A 20,159-nucleotide genomic window follows, 5' to 3' on the forward strand; every position below is an offset into this window, starting at 1 on the left:
CAGCTGGCATGTCCTCAGCTGCAGCACCCTATTAAAGCCTTCTTCCTTGGCAATACTCATCATCTCACTGATTGGCTTTCTGTGCCGTAAGCAGCAGGACTGAGAGCAACCCCCTGGTGTTTCAGTAACAATTTTCCTACTCTTTTTTTTTTTTTTTGTAGAGACAAAGTCTTGCCGTGTTGCCCAGGCTGGTTTCAAACTCCTGGGATCAGGTGATCCTCCCACCTCAATCTCCCAAAGTGCTGGGATTACAGGTATGAACCACCATGCCTGGCCCCCTAGTGAAATCTAAAATTGCAATACTCTTTTTTCTCACAGCTTTCTCATGCCATTAATTCTCTCTTCTACTTCTCTAAAAGCTTTAATCTACTTCACTGTTCCTAATATTTTAGTTTTTGTCTGACTACACTGTCTTGCCTACCCCATATTTGAACCACTTTTTTGCTACTGCCCCCAGCCCCTGTTGCCCTAACAGACCCCCCAGTCTTCTCAGACCCGCACAGTGGAGATGAAGCCTGTAGTCACTGCCTGTGCTGCGCGAAGCAGGCCAGGAGCCCACAGTTGTCCTTAAAGCCCTCGTGTTTGTGGTGTTCACCTTAGACAGGCCTTCGCCCCTGACCTCATTTATCTGTTCTCGCTCAGCTTCTGTAGGGGAGAAAAAGTAATATCTTCTCTTAACCCGCTGCAACATGGATGACTGAGACCCCAGAACAAAAGACCAATTAGCAAAAGAAAATCATGCAAATTTATTTCATCAAAGTTTTACATAACCCAGGAGCCTTCAGAAACGAAGGCCCAAAGAAACAGGGAAAACTGTATTTTTATGCTTAGGATTGATGAAGAGTGGACAGTCCTGTAGAAGGATGGTTGGACAAAGGGAATATGAGCTAATGAGAATCACCTGGGGAGAACTTGGCAAGGCCAATTTGTTCAGATTGTGCTTGGCATCTCTGGGTCTTCATTCCTTTTCTCTAGGTATAGGGAGGAGGAACCGCTGGAATGAGGGTCTAATGACCTATTTTAGAGGAAGGTCAAATAATTATTTTAGGACCTGCTTTGGAGGAGAACAGTGGGAGAAGGTCAGAGAGATCTCCCTGCTTCTGCCCCGCGCTCCCCTTCCCCTCTTTCGTCTCCAAGGGTCCCTGCCCTTGTTCACCTCCTGTGCTCTCACAGTCCTCCACGATCATACTCAACCCATTAAGCCTTTTTCTCCTCTCTTCTGGCTTGTTCTCCCCAGGCATCCCCGTAAACCTTTCTTAATAAATCCTTCTTTCTCCATCCTGTGTCTACCTCTACTTCCAACCATTTTTTCTCCTTATTTAATTCACCGTCTTTACCTACATGCTTATTTTATGCATTAATTATTACAAAATTATATTTTCAGCCCCCATATTTTCCTGAAGCTCTTTTGCAACTGTTGTAAATAATCTTCTAGCAGCCAAACCCCTTTTTCGTTCCCTCATTATGGAGGGTTTATACTTACTAAGCAGTCCCCACTTTCACCACTGAGCTGGCATTGGCGATACGACAATGAACAAGATACAAACGGCCTTTACCCTTATGGAGCACACATTCTGCGGTAAAGAAAGCAACAAGACAATCAATTACAGAGCAGCCTGGGTAGCATAGGGAGACCTCATCGCTGCCAAAAAAAAAAAAAATACCAAAAAAATTAGCCAGGCATGGTGGCGCATGCCTGCAGTGCAGCTATTTGGGAAGCTGAAACAGAAGGATCATTTGAGTGGGGGAGTTTGAGGTTGCAGTGAGCCATAATCATGCTACTGCACTCTAGCCTGGGCAACAGAGTGAGACCTTGTCTATAAAATAATAATAATAATAATAATAATAATAACCAATTAAATTACAGCATAACAAATGCCAGGATGGAGAAATAAAGGGAAACTGTGGGTGCAGAGGAGGGAGGTCTTTAAGGCAGATCAACTCTCTTTGGCATTTAGTTGTTAATACTGTTCTCCCATGTGGCTTGTAGGACCCACACTGTCCTGAGACTTCCACCACTCCTACTTGGTTTTATTTTTTTTCACTACTCCATTTCCCCAACTATCTTTAAAATGTTCAGGTTCCACAGGACTTTGTCATTTACACACTCTTTCCTTCTCTTTCTAGAGGCTTCCTTGAGCATGTTCAGTGCTTGAAAACCTGATGAAACTGACATCCATCTCTAGCCTGGAGATGTTCTCTTGCACACTCAGCTATATGATGAGCTCCTCAAACTCAAAAGGCTCGGGAACTGAGCTCATTATGTTTCCTCCCAGTCCTTCTCCTATTATGTTTCCTACTCTAGTTAATGAAATTTTCACCTCCCTATTTGGAGCAAGTCAAAAAACTGAGAGTCAACCTATATTTCTCACTTTTACTTATTCTCCACCTTCACTGGAGGCTGTACCACTTACGAGCACATACTCTAAAGCCAGATGGTATGGATTGAATCACAATTCTACCATTTGCTAGAAGAGTGCCTTAGGTAAATTACTGCATAGCTCTGTGACTCTGTTTCCTCATCTGGGAAGTGCATTATTAAGAATCTGGCTGGCCTTTGTCCCCAGGTTTTGGGAAGTCACTTCTAAACCCTTGGCATTTCCCATGCTCTAGGAGTGTCTTTGTAATTCATTGGGGGGCTCCTGGGACCACACTTGATAGTTTACGTGAACACGATGACTTGGAATGGAGGCTGCTCAAGGCAGAAAGACCAACCATGTGATTGGGGGTCGAGGGCTTTGAACCAGAGGTCTGACCTCTGAGGAGGAGAGGGGCCAAAGACTGAGACACATGGGCAATGATTCGATGAATCATGCCTATGTAATGAAACTTCAATAAAACTCACAAGAACTCAGGGGAACTTCCCTGGTTGGCAGTTTCCTCTGTGCCAATGCACAGTGGCAATCCACACACTGATGTGCTGGAATGGTAGCATGTCCTGAGGACAAGGGCAGCTTCACAGCTGGAACCCTCATAGATCCCTTTCTGTGCATCTCTCCCTTTCGCTGCTTCTGAAGTACATCCTTTTACTGCAATAAAACTGTCATCATAAGTATAATGCCTTCCTGAGTTCTGTGAGATGTTCTAGAAAATTGTTGAACCTCAGGGAGTCTGTAGGGACCCCTGAATTGGTAGCCAGCTGGTTAGAAGTTAGGGTGGTTCTGGAGGCCTCCAAACTTGCAGCTGGTGTCTGCCATGAAGGCAGTCTTGTAAAGAACCGTGCCCTTAACCTGCGGTTTGGCCTAGCTCCAGATAGGGAATTGATGACAATAACTCCTAATCCATATGGTTACTGTGAGAATTAAATGAGCTAATAAGATAAAGCCTTTGAATAGTAACTGTCGTAAGTAACAAATGAAAATTACCTATTTTTATTTTTATTTGTTTATTTTTATAGACAGGATCTTGCTCTGTTGCCCAGGCTGGAATGCAGTGGCACAATCGATCATTGCTCACTGCAGCCTCAACCTCCTGGGCTTAAGTGATCCTCCCACTTCAGCCTCCCAAGGAGCTAGCACTACAGGTGCACACCATCATGCCCAACTAACCTTTTTAATTGTATTTAAAAAGGTTAGAGACGAGGTCTCACGCTGTTGCAGGCTGGCCTTGAGCTCCTGACCTCAAGCGATCCTCTTCAGCTTCCCAAAGTGCTGGGTTGATGTTACCTATCTTTTTTTTTTTTTTTAATTTTTTTAAATTTATTTATTATTATTATACTTTAAGTTGTAGGGTACATGTGCATAACGTGCAGGTTTGTTACATATGTATACTTGTGCCATGTTGCTGTGCTGCACCCATCAACTTGTCATTTACATCAGGTATAACTCCCAGTGCAATCCCTCCCCGCTCCCCCCTCCCCATGATAGGCCCCGGTGTGTGATGTTCCCCTTCCTGAGTCCAAGTGATCTCATTGTTCAGTTCCCACCTATGAGTGAGAACATGCAGTGCTTGGTTTTCTGTTCTTGTGATAGTTTGCTAAGAATGATGGTTTCCAGCTGCATCCATGTCCCTACAAAGGACACAAACTCATCCTTTTTTATGGCTGTATAGTATTCCATGGTGTATATGTGCCACGTTTTCTTAATCCAGTCTGTCACTGATGGACACTTGGGTTGATTCCAAGTCTTTGCTATTGTGAATAGTGCTGCAATAAACATACGTGTGCATGTGTCTTTATAGCAGCATAATTTATAATCCTTTGGGTATATACCCAGTAATGGGATGGCTGGGTCATATGGTACATCTAGTATGGCGATTCCTCAAGGATCTAGATGTTACCTATCTTTAGAATTGTTGCCTCGCATTAGTGTGAACAGAGCCCATACACATGAGGAGTCTGCATTCCCAGGGTCTTCCCAATGGGCCTCCACTGGGTGCCCATAGAGAAGAATGGTACATGGCAGAAAAGCAGAGAGAGAGCACACAGACAGAGATCCCCACCTCCTTTCTGGGCCTTTCTTTCATACAACACAAAAGCATGAGGCTACTGTGGGTGGGCAGGTAATCCTTTTGTCCCCCGAGGTTTGCAAAATTTGTTTGTTTGTGGTAGGGTAGTTAAAAGCAAAAGCCATCTGCCCCTGGATCATGCCCCATATAAAAGAGAGGTCTGCTACCATTGGGCGAGGAGCAGGAAGCTTTCTCCAAAAGACCCCCACAGATACAAGCAGAGTTTGACTATGAGACAAAGGCAGAAATACTGGGAAAATCCCATACGTGAGGTCCAGGCTAACAGGAATAGCCTAAGCTTGAGGCTAGACCAGGAGAATAAAAAAAATGCCCCTTCCACACCTCAAGTCTTTCATGGGGAAATAAGCAACAACAGTTGTTTACTCTTGGGTGGGAGGAATCGAATGAAAAGAGAGATATGTTTTGTAGTGCAGGCATTCAGGGTCTGCCAAAAGATGAAGGTGAAACACTAACACTGAGAAAATCTCCCCAGCACACCAGGTTCTTCACTAGTACCAGGTGTCAGAGCCCACGACTGGAAGAACTTAAAAGTTTGAACTAACTGTGGTTATAGCAGCAACAAAACCCAAACTCAACTCAAACCAAACTTCCACACAAGTGGCCTGGCAGAAGTATGCCTATTTCTGGACATAAAACATTTCAAAAGTTCCTTTATTACTACTGTTCCTCTACACACAATGTCTGATGGTTAATTTAAAAAATACATATATATATGAGGTGAAAACCAAGAAAACATCCAACTCACCATCAAGGAATAAAGTAATCAACAGAATAAAGGCCCAGAGATGAAGAAGATGCTAAAACAATCAAACAGGAACTTTAAAATAACCTTGATTAGCACAGGACACGACAAGAAGATCAACTTTCATCACTTCTATTTAAAATGTATTTAAAATCTTAAACAGTAAAATAAGACAAGAGACAGAAAAAAAAGGCACACAGACTTATAAAAACAAAACTACATTCATTACCTGACTGCACAAAAATTCCAAATAATCTTTTTAAAATGCTATTGGAATAAGTGAATCTAACAAGGTTGTAGAAGTCCAAAATATAAAAATCAAATGTCTTTTTATATACTGGCAATGAACAATTGGAAATTCAAATTTTAGGAGGCATCATTTATACTAGTACCAAAAGCATGAAATGTTTGGAGGTAAATCTAACAAAAATGTGTAAAAAATATTGTGAAAATTACAGAATATTGATGACGGAAATTAAACTACACATAAAAAATAAAGCAAACTACCATGTCATGAATAGGAAGATTCAATATGGCTAAACTTTTAGTTCTTCCCAAAGTGAGCTATAGGTTCAACAGAAATCCAATGAAAATCCAAGTAAGGCTTTTTTTGGTAGAAAATAGCGAGCTGATTCCAAAATTTGCCTGGGCTTTACCTTGCACTATATCCAAAAGTTAGCTCAAAATAGACAACAGGCATAATATCACACCTAAAATTATAACATCTTCTAGAATGAAAAAAGAAAAATCTTTGTAAACTTTTGTTAAGCAAAATGAGGTGTAAAATAGTATAATAATTTGGGGGAGCAAAATAAGCAGTTTATTATTAGGTTAAAAATACCCTTATCACACAAGCCAGATAGATACTCCTTTTCTAAGTATTTTCCTCCACAAAATGAAAACGTATCCATAAAACTAAACTGCAAATGAATGACACAAGATTTACCTGTACAGTGTCGTGGCACTATGGGACTGGCAAGGTAGTGGCATAGAGCTCAGGCAAACTTCTGAAACCTCCCTGTGCTTCAGTCCCTAGAGGGAACTCAGCTACAGGCCATGCCCGATGAGGTTGAGGTTTGGAATGGGCCCTGGATACTGGCATTTTAAAAACTCTTCCCAGGTGGCCGGGCATAGTGGCTTTTGTAATCCCAGCACTTTGGGAGGCTGAAGTGGGAGGATGGCTGGAGGCCAGGAGTTTGAGGCCAGCCTGAGCAACATAGCAAGAGCTCGTCTCAATAAATAAGTAACTATTCTTCCAAGGCGATTTTGCTGTGCTGCTGGGTTTAAAGCTCTAGCAGGACAAGACAGTCATTGTTTCTAGTATACACGTGAACACATTGCAGGAGGGAATATCATATACAAATTACCGCTTAAAAACATTCAGGAAGAAACATACAAAGGAGCAAAGAATTACATATTCAACACATGTTTTGTGCTCTAGAAGAAATTAAACAGAACATAGAATCAAACAAAAATTAAAGATAAAATAGGTCAAAAGGGAAATTGGAGAGTACAAGTCAGTGTCAGCGAGGGAAGACTGGAAATACCAACAAAGAGGAAAAAGACAAAAAGATTAAAGACACTGAAAGGAAAAGATATGGAGAACAGACAAGATACAAAATAAAGCAAAACATAAAATTTCTCTCAAGTTTGAAACATGTGACAGGAAAGTGTTAATTTAGAGAAGTAAAATTCAATAGAAAATTAAAAGGCATGAAAATGGCTAATTAACATGTGGAAGGATTCTGTGTAAATTTAGGAAAATGAAAACAACATTCAGTTGGTGCAAAAGTAATTGTGGTTTTTGCCATTAATACCTCTTTGCAGATCACATCGTCAAAAATTGAAAAGATTGATGTGTGGGCAAAGATGTAAAACTAGAAACTTGAATATAATGTTGAATAAAACTATCATTTTCAAATTCAAATACCACCTTACTTCAGCACATTTATCTTACATATACACTCGCAACTAGGAAAGGAATATGTACAAGTAAAGTCACTGTGTCATTTTTCGTCATTGTAAAAACCAGAAAAAAGTCTAAATTTTTGTTTGTAGAGGATTAGTTTAAAATCATGGAATATCTATATAATGAAAAAGGTAGGTGTTCATTGGAAAATACAGTAGCCGTCTATATTGATAGGGCAAGATCTTCAAGATTACTCAAGTGACACAACAGATATTTAACAATACCTATGAATGCATACCCTCCTGTTAGGGAACCAGGAGCCTAGGAGAGTCAGGGTGACACCACTTTAAAATCAACTCCGTCTTAAACCTAATGAGGCACATTCCTTGCCAGTTACCACCTGTATTTGCCTCTTCTCACGCTGTTAATAAAGACGTACCCTAGACTGGGTAATTTATAAAAGAAAGAGGTTTAATTGACTCCTAGTTCCGCAGGGATGGGGAGGCCTCAGAAAACGTAGAATCACGGCAGAAGGGGAAGCAAACACGTCCTTCTGCACATGGTGGCAGCAAGGAGAAGCACAGCAAAGAGAAGTGTGAAGTGGGGGAAAACACCTTATGAAGCCATCAGATCTCGTGAGAACTCACTCATTATCACGAGAACAGCATGGAGGTAACTGCCTCCATGATTCGATTACCTCCCACTGGGTCCCTCCCATGACACATGGTGATTATGCAAACTACAGTTCAAGGTGGGGATACATGGGTGAGACACAGCCAAACCATGTCACCACCCATGGTCATAGGATGTTAATGGCTGAGAAAAATGCCTGCAAGGACAAACTCTTATGACAGCAAAATGTCCCAATGTCCCAATATCACATAACAATATATGCTTTTAAAGATAATTATAGTCATGCTGTGGTGTGCTTGTGCACTAAAATGCCAAGGACAGCTTTCTTTAAACCAACAAGGAATAAAGTTTGTCACACTGTCAGCCCACCGACATGTAGACATAATGTAGCTTAGCTTTTACATAGATAATATCCCTATATAAGAGAAACTTAAGAAAAAGATGAGAGGTTCCTCCTCTTGCTTTCTGAGGATGCCCTACTTTGTATCTGGGTAGGTTTCAGTAAACCCTCTCTTCTCACTGCACTCTGCGACTCACCTTGAATTCTTTCCTGCACAAGATCCAAGAACCTTTATTTGGGGTCTGGATTGGAACCCCTTTTCCTGACAACACTCCTCTTACACTTGAAATTTTAATCATATGCCTGTATTTCATCTTTTTTATATGTTAAAAATTTATATGTTTTCTATGAAAAAGAGTTGGAATTTTTTTAAGTTTTAGCTTTTTATGGAGAAAATTATTAACTAGAAAATTAGACTATCAGAGAGACTTATAGTTTCACCTAGCTAAGATTTCATTCTCAAACATGGGCCATTACTTTTACTGGAATTAAGAAATTATATAATTATATTGGAACTAGTGTTGAATAATTTTATTTTTGTTCACATAAAGAAACATGAATAAATATACAATAACTATAATTGAAATCTGAAACAAGTACTAAAATTATGTGCACAGCATTCATTTTGCTACTATGCTGCAAACAGAATAGTTTCCTCTCATAGCACCTGCAGTGAAGGTCTCAAAGGAGTCTTGCATGGAAGGGCATTGAAGGGGACATGAAATTTTAACTAATACCACGAGCTCACATGCTTCAAACCCAAACTTGCTTATAACTAACCAATGTCACTTCTTAGAGAACAATATTATAGGCTTTTAGTATTGTGATATAGTTTTCCCTTAAATTATGTTTTGTTATCTGAAATCCCAATTAATGGTTTTAGGGTTTTTTTAAATTTTTGTAAGACAGGGTCTCGAACTCCTGGGCTCAAGTGATCCTCCCACCTCAGCCTCCCAAAGTGCTGGGATTACAGGTGTGAGCCACCGCACCTGGCTAACGTTTGCTGTGGACACCGTACGACTTGTTAGCATAATCATAAGAAGACCCTAAAAATACATATTTTAGCTGCTCCCAGAGTCTCTCTGTGTTTCTATAGGACAGTGGGAAACTGATGTAAATAATTAAGAAGCAAATTAATTATTTGTCAATTATGTACCCATCCTGTCTTAAATGCAAAGCAGAGGCAGCCAGTTGCCAATTACTTTTACAAGCTTCATTCTTAAGTTGAATTAGGAAAGACTAAGATGTAACCAGATGTATGTATTATCAAGTGACGAAAGTTATCTACTTTTTAAAATACTTTTTGATTTAGTCCTCCTAATTTTCCTATGATTGCAACTCCCAGAAAGAATCATAACGTAAAAGCTACACCTAAGAAAATTCTGTTCTGATGCAGAGGAAATTCATCTACTTGCAAAAGCACAGTGCAGGATTGCAGTTCAGATGTCAAGTTAACCTGATGAGTGATTGGAAAACACACACACACACACACACACACAAAAACACACACACACACACACACACACGTTAGCTTTGTAAATTAAAAATCTGGAGCAAGCCACAGAACATGGTCTGTTTCAGAGGGGAGTGTCTTTGTTCTGCATAGCTGCTGTCCTGATGGTGTGGGCACCTCTAAGTGGTCTCTCCATTGTGCTGGACCTGGTTGCTGTGACTAACAATGGGTGGCTCTACTGGTCTGAAATCCAATGAGCATGTTAGTCACCTGCATGCCTGCTCTTATTTAAAAGAGCCAGTTCACCTCCTTTTTTACATAGTCAATTTAGATCCTCTCAGAGAAATCCCAGAATGTTCAGTTGACACATTAGTGCTGAATGAAAACTAGCTGCAATTTCCAACTTGCAGATGGTGGTGAGTACCAAAGGTAATAACAATGAATTTGTCATTCAGCCACAAGGGATTGATGCAGCCAATTGAGGCTACACTCTGCCCATAAGATTCTGCTCAGGTTTTTCACTCCATCGTGACAGGGGGAGATCACCGGAAGGGATGATTTCTTCCACTTATGTCACATAGAACCCCTGCAAACGAGTTTTCACTCCACAAATACTTGTGATGGATTTTGTCATGTTCCAGACACTGCTTGACAACCTCTACAACGATTAACTCAGCTAACCCTCCGACAACACTTACTGATGAGTTCTATTACTCCGATCACTTACACATGAAGAAAGCTGGATGCTAAGTCACTTGTCCAAGGTCACACAGCTAGTGAATGGCACAGCTGGGATGTGAACACAAGCACTATGGCTTCAGAATCCAGGTTCACCCTGACTTTACTACACCACTCCTGTGCTCCAGATAGAGCTGGGTTTCCAATCTCCGCATTGTTGACATTTAGGGATAAGTAATTGTTTGTTGTTGGAGGCTATTGTATACATTGCAGTGTCCCTGGCCTCTACCCACTAGGTCCCTGGAGCAATCCTCCCTCCCCTGAGCTGTGAAAACCAAAAATGTCTTCGGATACTGCCAAATATCTCTTTGGGGACAAAATCATCTCGTTGAGATATCATTCTCTGTGTCTATCATAGAAACAGAATGACTGAAAAGAAGAAATAATAGAAAAACGTGGGATTACTAAAAACAGTCGTAGTATGTCCGTCTCTGTACATTTTGAGATAGAATTATTAGGAAATATCTCAAAACAGTCCTTTTTCTTGAGACGGAGTGTCTCTCTGTTGCCTAGACTGGAGAGCAATTGTGCCATCTCGGCTCACTGAAACATCTGCCTCCTGGGTCCAAGCGATTCTCGTGCCTCAGCCTCCCGAGTCGCTGGTATTACAGGCGCCCACCACCACGCCCGGCTAACTTTTTGTATTTTTTAGCAGAGATGGGGTTTCGCCAGGTTGGCCAGGCTGGTCTTGAACTCCTGACCTCAGGTGCTCCACCTGCCTCGGCCTCCCAAAGTGCTGGGATTACACGCCCGGCCTCGAAATAGTCCTTCTTTTGGCTTTTATGTTATCTCTCCTTCCTAGCGTTTTTCTAATTTTTTTTTTTTTTTGGCTCAGGCAGCTAGGAAGTACAGAGCTCTATTTTCACCTGAAGCCACAAGTATTTGAGGAATTCGTAGGTGCTCAATATTGTTAGATACCGCATATGCACAGAAATATAGGAAGTTACACGAATTTCAGCCTAGTTGAAGAAAAGCATCGACAGGGAAATGAGAATCAGTCACGCAGCCAGAACATACGTAAATGTTACCTTATGCGGCCTGTGGGAATGAAGCACGACACGACCGGTGGGGGCGGTAGTGAGCAGGGCCGGCCCTGCTGAGAAGGTCGGTGAGCCGAGTCCGGAGAGGAAAAGGCAAAGGCGAAGTGACATCCGGCCAAGCTCGCCATGTTGAGAAGGTAACAGTGAAGGTAGCAGTGAAGGCCCCGCCCAGCTGGGATGGAAGACGCACGTTGGAAGGAACGCGACCCACGGTCGGAAGCAGGCACCGATGAGCGCCGAAGGCTCGTGGACAAGAACAGAAAGCGCCCTCGCTTCGGCAGCACGTGTCCTGAAATCGAAACGGTACGGGGAAGGTTAGCAGGGCCCCTGCGCAAGGATGGCACGCAAATTCCTGAAGTGTTCCAAATAAATGAATGAATGAGTCAGAACAGGAAGTGGTTCTGGGCGTTTCAGGAATAATGACGAGCTGCCGGGAACGAGGGCTGTGCAGGGGTTCATGGTGGGTTCCGGAAGTTGTTACTAATGTGCTCTATGGTGAGAAGACAGAGATCGAGGTGCTGGCTGTGAAATGGAAAGTAAGGGGTGATTAAGGGAAAAGATTTGAAATTGAAGAATTGACAGGGAAAATAAGAACAAATGTGGTAGGCTGCTTCTCAGTGAGCTCCCAGTAACCCCTTTCTCCTGGGAGCCACCCTCCTGTGGGAGGTCCCCCCGCCCTGCAGTGTGGGCTAGACCTAGTGACTCATTTCTGATGAACAGAATATGGCAGAGTAAGGGGTCACTCTTACAAAAGAATGTGACTTCCATCTTGGGTGTTAGTAACCTCTGGGGAGACCCACATGACAATGAAATGATGTTCCTGGACCAGTCAGAGAGGACCAGAGAACTGTCAGCAATCCCATGAGTGAGGCTGGACGTGAATGTGTCCCCCAATCCCCCACGTTCAGCTGTGAGATGACCACAGCCCTGGCCACAGCCTTGACTGCAGCCTTATGGAGAACCTGGGCCAGAGGATGCTGCTAGGCCACGCCTGGACTCCTGAGCCACAGGAACTGTGAATGGACCAAAGTGTGCTGTTTGAATCTACTAAATCCAGGGGGCATTACTTACACAGCAATGGAGAAAAAGTACAAGCTTACAAGATGAAAAATAACTTTCATCTCAAATATAGGACACAGTTTATTCAGTGTACATATTTAGGTATATGATTTTTCTGAAAATTAACCAAAGGGGGAATGAATAAAGAAATGGAAACATCAAAGCAAGGAAAGGAAGAGAGCCCACAGCTAACAGAGAAAATGTTGTTGCGCTTTAAGTACAGAAGACAGGGATCTCTCTTCATGGGTAATGGCCCTCCCGTGTTAGCCATCTACTTGCTGTCTCCAGCATTATGCAGCGACATGTAACTGGACTGTGTTCAGAAAATTAAAATGACGTATTCAAGGTAAATATCTAGGAACATTGCAGCCCTTAGGAAGTAGAAGAATATTCTATCTCCTGTCTACAATCTCCATATTTTCTAACAGACAGATAATGCAACTCATTCTGCTATGCATCAGCTAGTTAACTAGCAATGCCTTTTCCTCTGCTGATGAGTACAGGAGTTCTTTGAAAGAATTGCTTGTTTCAAAGAGGTCGAAGTGCAGAGTACAATGGTGGTTGCCAGGGGTTGGAGGCATGGGGCATGGGGAGAGGTTGGTCAAAGGATACATAGATAAGATGAGTGCGTTCTGAAGATCTATGTACAAGACGATGCTGTCAATAAGAATGGATTACTGTATACTTGAAACTGTTAAGAGAGAAATGCTCTCACCACAAGAAAAACAAATAACTATGTAGGTGATGGATATGTTTAATAACTTTGACTGTGGTAATGGTTTGACAGTGCATGCATATATCAAAACTTCCCATTGTGCACTGTAAATATACACAATCTTTACTTACACCTCGAAAAAGCTAGGGTGGGAGAAGGAAACACTATTATAAATCACAGCACACTTGAAGGAAAGAGAAACGGACACCTATTTCAACATGTACGATCATAACAGGAAGAAGAATGTGAGTTCCATGAAGGCAGGCATTTGCTTTGTTCTCATCATAGTCCCAGGCCCTGGCGCATGTTAGATGGTCCCTAGTGATGAGGTGAGTATAATTAATAATGGAGACGAATACTCAGGGTCCTTAAACATATGCGCAAAGCAAATACACTTTATCCTGCATGCAATTCTATATTAATTAGCACTCTTAGTTTATAAGCTTACTAACCACGTGTTGATGAGTGATTCTGTTACTCAAACTTTCAAGCCCATTGCCAGAAACCAAAGCTATCGGTCAGTGTGTTAGTGATCCCCAGGGAAACAGGAGCAATGGGATACGCGTGGTGGATAATTTCACATGTCAGCTTGGCTAGACCAGGATGCTCAGATATTTGGTGAAATGTTATTCTGTATATTCCTGTGAGGATATTTTTGGATGAGACTGACATTTCAATGGATGAACATTGAGTAAAGCAGACTTCCCTCCATAATGTGGAGGGGGGAGGGGGCTCATCCGAGCAGCTGAAGGCCTGAATGAAACAAAGGCTGATATCCCCCAAACAAGACATGCTTCTGTAGCAGACGGCTGCTGGCTTTAACTGCACCAGTGCCTCTTTCTTGGTCTCCAGCCTGCTGGTCCATTCTGCAGATGCTGCACTTGGCTATAGCCTCCACAATCTTGTGAGCAAACTCCTCAAAATAAATCTCTCTCTCCCCCCACCTCCCCCTCCACATTGTATTGGTTCTGTTTTTCTGGAGAGAGCCTTAACACAATGTGGATGTGTGTGCAGGTGCATATGCACATATAGAGGTTTATTTTTTATTTTTTAATACCTTTTTTTTTTTTTAGAGATGGGGGTCTCACTATGTTGTCCAGACTGGTCTCAGATGGGCTCAAGCAATCCTCCCGCTATGGTTTCCCAAAGTGCTGAGATTACACACATAAGCCACTGTGCCCAGGCTAAAGAGATATATTTTAAGGGAAGATCTGATTCTGCACTTCAAGTCTGAAGGCCACCTGCTGACAGGCTCCCCTTTTCTCAGAGGGTGTTCCATTTTCTGTTAAGACCTTCTTCCACTGACTGGATGAAGGCTGCCCACACAACGGAGGGGACTTGGCTTCCTCAAAGCCTACTGATGTAAATGTTAGTCTCATTTTTAAAATATCCTCACAGAAACATCTGGAATAATGTCTGACCAAATATCTGGGTACAGTGATCCGGCCAAGTTGAGACATAAAATTAACCACCATGGCCTACACTTTTATCTTTTTGGCTGCAATTCTGTCAAAGACTTCTGCTCTTCATAACATCTCACTCACTAGCTCCACGAAGCCATATGATACAAACCTTGCCTGTGTAGCCTTCAGTTTTTTTCCGAAAGAAGTCTATTAAACGCTAATCAAGTATCTTCTCCTCCAAGCTCAGTAGCTTGGGCCTTCAGCAGCTGTTCCCCATTCCTATCCATCTCCCTGAGCTACCCTGGCATTCTTATCAGGACACTGGAGGAATCTGTCTATGTGCCTCTAAAGATTCAGCACCCACACATGATAGAAATCACTGTGTTCACACCGTATCTATATATCTGCCCATCCTTTTAAATCATTCCAATAAAGCAGATTAGAAGCAGTAATAGGATTCAGCTGCTTGCTTTATACTGTTGATGGTTCCAGTTTAAGGACCATCAATGGTATAAAGAAGGCAGCTGAGTCCTATTACTCAGCTGCTGAGTATAAAGAAGGGAAACTAGTTTGAGGATGCTAGACGTCCAGCTAACATCCTCAAACCATTTTCCTTTAGCTTCTAACCAAAATGCCAAGCAAATCGGGGTGGGGGGCAAGGTTAACATTAACAACATGAGACAGACCACCTAATGTCAGACTGTGCATGGTGTTGGCGATAATAATAACAAAGATGAAGGTTGACTGAGAAAAATCTTGGCCAGAATTCAGCACATCCTACCTAAGGCTACTCCATCAGAAACAGACCACTTGGAAAAGCTGAAAGTGTTTGTTTTCTGAAACTGAAGTACCTGTAGCAACTGGTCCAAGGTTCTGGAGAATAGAATTAATAGAAGGAATCAAACTTATGCTATTTTAGAAGGTTTTTTTAAGAACTCCATAGTGTGACCAGGCGCAGCGGCTCACTCCTGTAATCCCAGCATTTTGGGAAGGTGAGGCGGGAGGATCACGGGGTCAGGAGTTCGAGACCAGCCTGGCCAATATGGTGGAACCCTGTCTCTACTAAAAGTACAAAAATTAGCCAGGCATGGTGGCGTGTGCCTGTAGTCCCAGCTACTTGGGAGGCTGAGGCAGGAGAATCGCTTGAACTCGGGAGGCGGAGGTTGCAGTGAGCCGAGATCGCACCACTGCTCTCTAGCCTGGGAGACAGAGGGAGACTCCCCATCCCCCCAAAAAGGAACCCCATAGTCCAATTATATGTATCCAGGACCCTATCCAGAAATGAGAGGAAGAAGTGCCTGCCCACTGGGAGTGTCAGCAGAGGGCATTTGCTTCATTCTACTCTCAAAGACCCTCACATCTAACCTGCTCCCCCTGACATCCAGGCCTTTTCATCTGAGGTCAAAGTGCTATTGCCATGCAGCTTAGGCTTGCATGCAGTAATGACTTGCTTATACATTTTTGTAAGTGTGCACATAGGTCTAATTAATGGTTTTCCTGTGGACAGGTGATAGACCTGTGCAGATTCTTTGGGTCATTTTTGTTTGGTTCATAGTTCATTCTGCAGCATTCTAAACTCTTGCCAAGCTGCAGTGAGCAGGTTCTCTATTTGCCTTCTATCTGCTAATCATCTTTCAGTGCTGTCTATCTCTTGTAGGATAGCACAGGATAACTTCCCTCAGCCAGTTGAAGCACCCTCTACACTTATGCATAAATCAGCTAATATCAGCCAGGTGTAGTGGTGTGCACCAGTAGTCCTAGCTATTTTAAAGGCTGAGACAGGAGGATTGTTTCAGCCCAAGAAGTCAAGTCTTCAATGAGCTATGATTATTGCACTGCATTCTAACCTGGGCAACAGGATGAGACCCCATCTCTTTAAAAATGTCAGCTGTATGTCTGTGTCCCGTTCCTCAATCCATGTCCCTATTATTGTTCTTTCCACACCAATTCTATTCCTGTCTTCCCTCCATCAGCCTCAAATTTTTAGAGCTTGCACAGACCAAATAGTAGAGTTATCTCTCTCTACTGTATTGCTATAGGAAAATGACAGAGGGTGGTTTCTTTCTCCCATTTCCAGTCCCATCTTTTCAGCACCTAGACAGCACCTACAAATCCTAGGATGAAAAGTGGAGAGTAACCTACATGGAATCTATGGAAAAGCTAGTATTTCAGAAAAAAATAAATAGGGGATCATCTGGGAATCTCTACAAAAGAACGTATCTCTGACAGTTATCTCTGTCAAGATACAGAAGAACATATCAAAAATTTCTTGGGATCCTAAAGATATTTTATTCTCTGCTAATGTATTGGTTATCCATTGCTGCATAACAAATTGCTCCCAGCTTCATGGCTTGAAGCATCACCCATCTGCTGCCTTGCACTTTGCAAGCATCAGGAATCAGGCTTAGCTGGATCTTCCGCTTCAGCTCTCACAAGACAGCAATCATGATGTCAGCTAGCGGCATTCTCACTTGAGGCTCAAATGGGGAAGCATTTGCTCCCACACTCAGGTTGTTGGTGGCATTCCTTCTCCTGTGGTTGCAGAACGGAGGTCCCGACCTGAGGCCACTTTCAGCTCCTAGCGGCTGTCTCTGGCTCTTGAGGATGCCTACAGTTCCTAGATGCTGCGCACAGCTGTGCACCACATGGGGCACCTACTTCATTAAGGCAGCAAGAAGAGTTTCTAGAACGCGTCAGCTGGCCAGCCAGAGTCTTCTAGAACATAGCATATCATGGAGCAAAACCCCAGCCCCTTCGCCATACTCTGTTGGCTATACAGAAGACATAGGTCCCACCCACACTCAAGGAGAGGGGATCATACAAGAATGTGAATACCAGAGGTTGTGGATTGGGGCTCCACCCTAGAGCAGGCCATTACCATTAAAGAAGAGGAGAAAACTCATAAGGAGAGAAGCAACGTAAATGAAAACTTGGCAACATTAGATTTAAAAAGTAATTATGCTGCAAAAAATCAAATCAGTCATGTGAAAAATAAAGTTTCCCAAGAATGCATATGAAATGACTGAAAAGAAGAAAACAAGTGAGAAAATGACAGATGATGTACAGAAAAGAGAGCCAATGTTTGGAAAAAAAACTGGTGTTTCTTCAGAAAGCCGAGAACAAATGCAACAGAAGCAATAAGCAAAAATGATATGTATAATGTGTATGAAATTATATATGGATGTAAATTGAGATGTCTAGATAGTAGAAGAACATTTTCCATATATGAAGCTACACCTCTATTTCCAAGTTAAAATGGTGCACCATATGCAAAGGAAAAATTGTGTTAAGGTAGGCATCCATCCTGGAAGAGAGTCCAAATGATAATGGTAAGGATTGCACCCTGAGAAAGTAAGGCAGAAAGCAAGCAGTTTCCTTTAGAGGATTAAGCTGGCCTCATATTCCTCCTCCTGTAGCAATAAATGCCAAGGCACAGAGAATATTTTCTATAGACTTTTAGAGAGGAAAAGACTGATAAGCCATGAATTTCATAACTAACTGTCTTCTGTGTAAATGTTGGAGACAAAGTTAAACAAGAATGATGAAACAACGCTACATCTCCCGTAAAAACTGTCTTGAGAACCAAACTGAACAATGAGCAGCAGGAAACACATGAAAAAAGAATGGCAAGCTGTGGAATGAAAGAACAGTCACTGAACCCAGGAAAATGTATACACTAATATATAATTAACGTAACTACTTCTAAAATAAGAGGTAAATATTAAATCTTTAAAGAAGGTACACAATGTTAAACATTATTTGAACCTAAAACTACAGATTAAATTACAAAACCCAAAACGTCATATTCAAGTATTGACATATTACAAACCCATAATATTAGCCAGTTTGTGAGTAGCCCAAAACACAGTGGAATGGAATAGAAAACCAGCAACAGATTCGTGTTTTCCATAAGAAAAGGAACTAAGCATTTATGTGGAGAAATCTAAGTAAACAGGTTACCAAAATTGTCTCAAGTATAGAAAACTTCAGTAGACCAAAGGCCTTGAAAAATTTTAAAAATAACAGGTCAAAAATTAACCTCCAGGAAAAAATGAGCAAATTCTACCAAAATCCTCATGGGATAGACATTTTTGTTAAGATAAAATTCACATAACATAAAATTCACCTTGTTAACTATTTGAAAGTGTACAACTCAGTGTTTTCACATATATCCACAATGTTCTACAACCATCACCACCAATTTCAGAACATTTCCATCACCCCAGAAACAATTAAGCATTAAACAGTCACTCCCCATTCCCTGTCCCACTAATCTACTTTCTGTCTCTATATGTTTGCCCGTTCTGAACATTTCACAGAAATACAATCCTATGCAGCTGACCCTTGAACAACACGGGGTTAGAGAAGCCAGCCTTTTGCACAGTTGAAAATCTTCATATAACTTTGGACTCTCCAAAGACTTAACTACTATTAGCCTACTGCTGACTGGAAGCCTTATGGATAACATAAACAGTTCATTAACATGTATTTGGAATGTTGTATGTATTAGATACTGTATTATACAATAAACTAGAGAAAAGAAAATGTTATTAAGAAACTCATTGGGAAGAGAAAATACATTTACCATTCATAAGTGAAAGTGAGTAGGCTGAGGAGGAGGAGGAAGAGGAGGGGCTGCTCTTGCTGTCTCAGGGGTGGCAGAGGCACGAGAGTGGAGGGGGTGGGAGGGGAGGCAGGAGAGGTGGCACACTCAGTGCAACTCGTATAGAAAAAAATCCACTTATCAGTGGACATGCACATTTCAAACCCTTTTTTTCAAGGCTCAGCTGTAATATGTGATCTTTTGTGTGTGGCTTCTTTCACTGAACATATTTAGTGTCCATCAGTAAACTGGCATGATAAGGCCCAAGAACTATGGGCAGGCATTGATGTCCTCTGCTACACCCCTGGCATCACTTCAGTCCATTCACACACTCTCCAGTATGTGAACCGCTCCAGTAAGTTCATTTTGCCTCATCCTTAGTTCTTCAAAGTGATTTCTTGGAAGAAGGGAGGGAGGGAGGGAGGGAGGGAGAAAGGAAGGAAAGGATAGGAAAGGAAAGGAAAGGAAGAAGGGAGAAAGGAGGGGAGGGAGGAGGAAGGAGAAGAAAGGAAGGAAGGAGGGAGGGAAGGAAGGAAAGAGAGAAGGAGAGTGGGAGGGAAGAAAGGGAAGAGGGAAGGAGAGAGGGAGAGAAGGAAAGGAAGGAAGGAAGGAGGGAGGGAGGGAAGGAGAGAAGGACGGAAAGAAGGAAGAAAGGAAGGGAGGGTGGGTGGGTGGGTTAGTGGGACTAGCTATAGTCCCTACTGTGGTGATCAGTCTTGAAGCCAGAAGTGATACTTACCATTTCCGTCCTCCACCACTCATCCTAAATCCCCTCACCTTTGGTCAGCATGGGTGCTGATTTAGGTTGCTTACTTGGCAGAAAAACCCAATATTCACCCCTGATTACCAGGTGCTTGTGAGACTAAGGTTGCTGCAGTTGCACATTTATGGTTATTAATGAACATTCAGCAATAACAGGTTCCCTGGTGAATATCCTAACTTCCAGATATACTCCTTCCAGCCCAGTTTTGTACCAGTGACTTTTCTTCCATGTGATAATCAGAGTCAATAAGACCCTACAAGTATAGTAAGTCATTTTGTTGCCTAATGGTCTACT

The 20,159-nt window shown here is 42.2% G+C and overlaps 1 long non-coding RNA gene and 1 other non-coding gene across 2 annotated transcripts; one reads left to right on the forward strand and one right to left on the reverse strand.

The window, feature by feature from the left end:
* Positions 1-831: 831 nt before the first annotated feature.
* On the reverse strand, positions 832-11,480 carry LOC114678458 (uncharacterized). The gene is made up of 3 exons (XR_003729904.2): positions 11,311-11,480; positions 1,484-1,574; positions 832-1,015 (listed from the first exon to the last, which is right to left on the reverse strand). It is a non-coding gene; the product is annotated as an uncharacterized LOC114678458 (long non-coding RNA).
* A 105-nt stretch (positions 11,481-11,585) lies between these two features.
* Positions 11,586-11,694, forward strand: LOC114678523 (U6 spliceosomal RNA). The gene has a single exon (XR_003729962.1). It is a non-coding gene; the product is annotated as a U6 spliceosomal RNA (small nuclear RNA).
* The last annotated feature ends 8,465 nt before the right edge of the window (positions 11,695-20,159 follow it).

This window comes from Macaca mulatta, chromosome 5 (genome assembly GCF_049350105.2).
Source record: "Macaca mulatta isolate MMU2019108-1 chromosome 5, T2T-MMU8v2.0, whole genome shotgun sequence".
NCBI lineage: Eukaryota > Metazoa > Chordata > Mammalia > Primates > Cercopithecidae > Macaca > Macaca mulatta.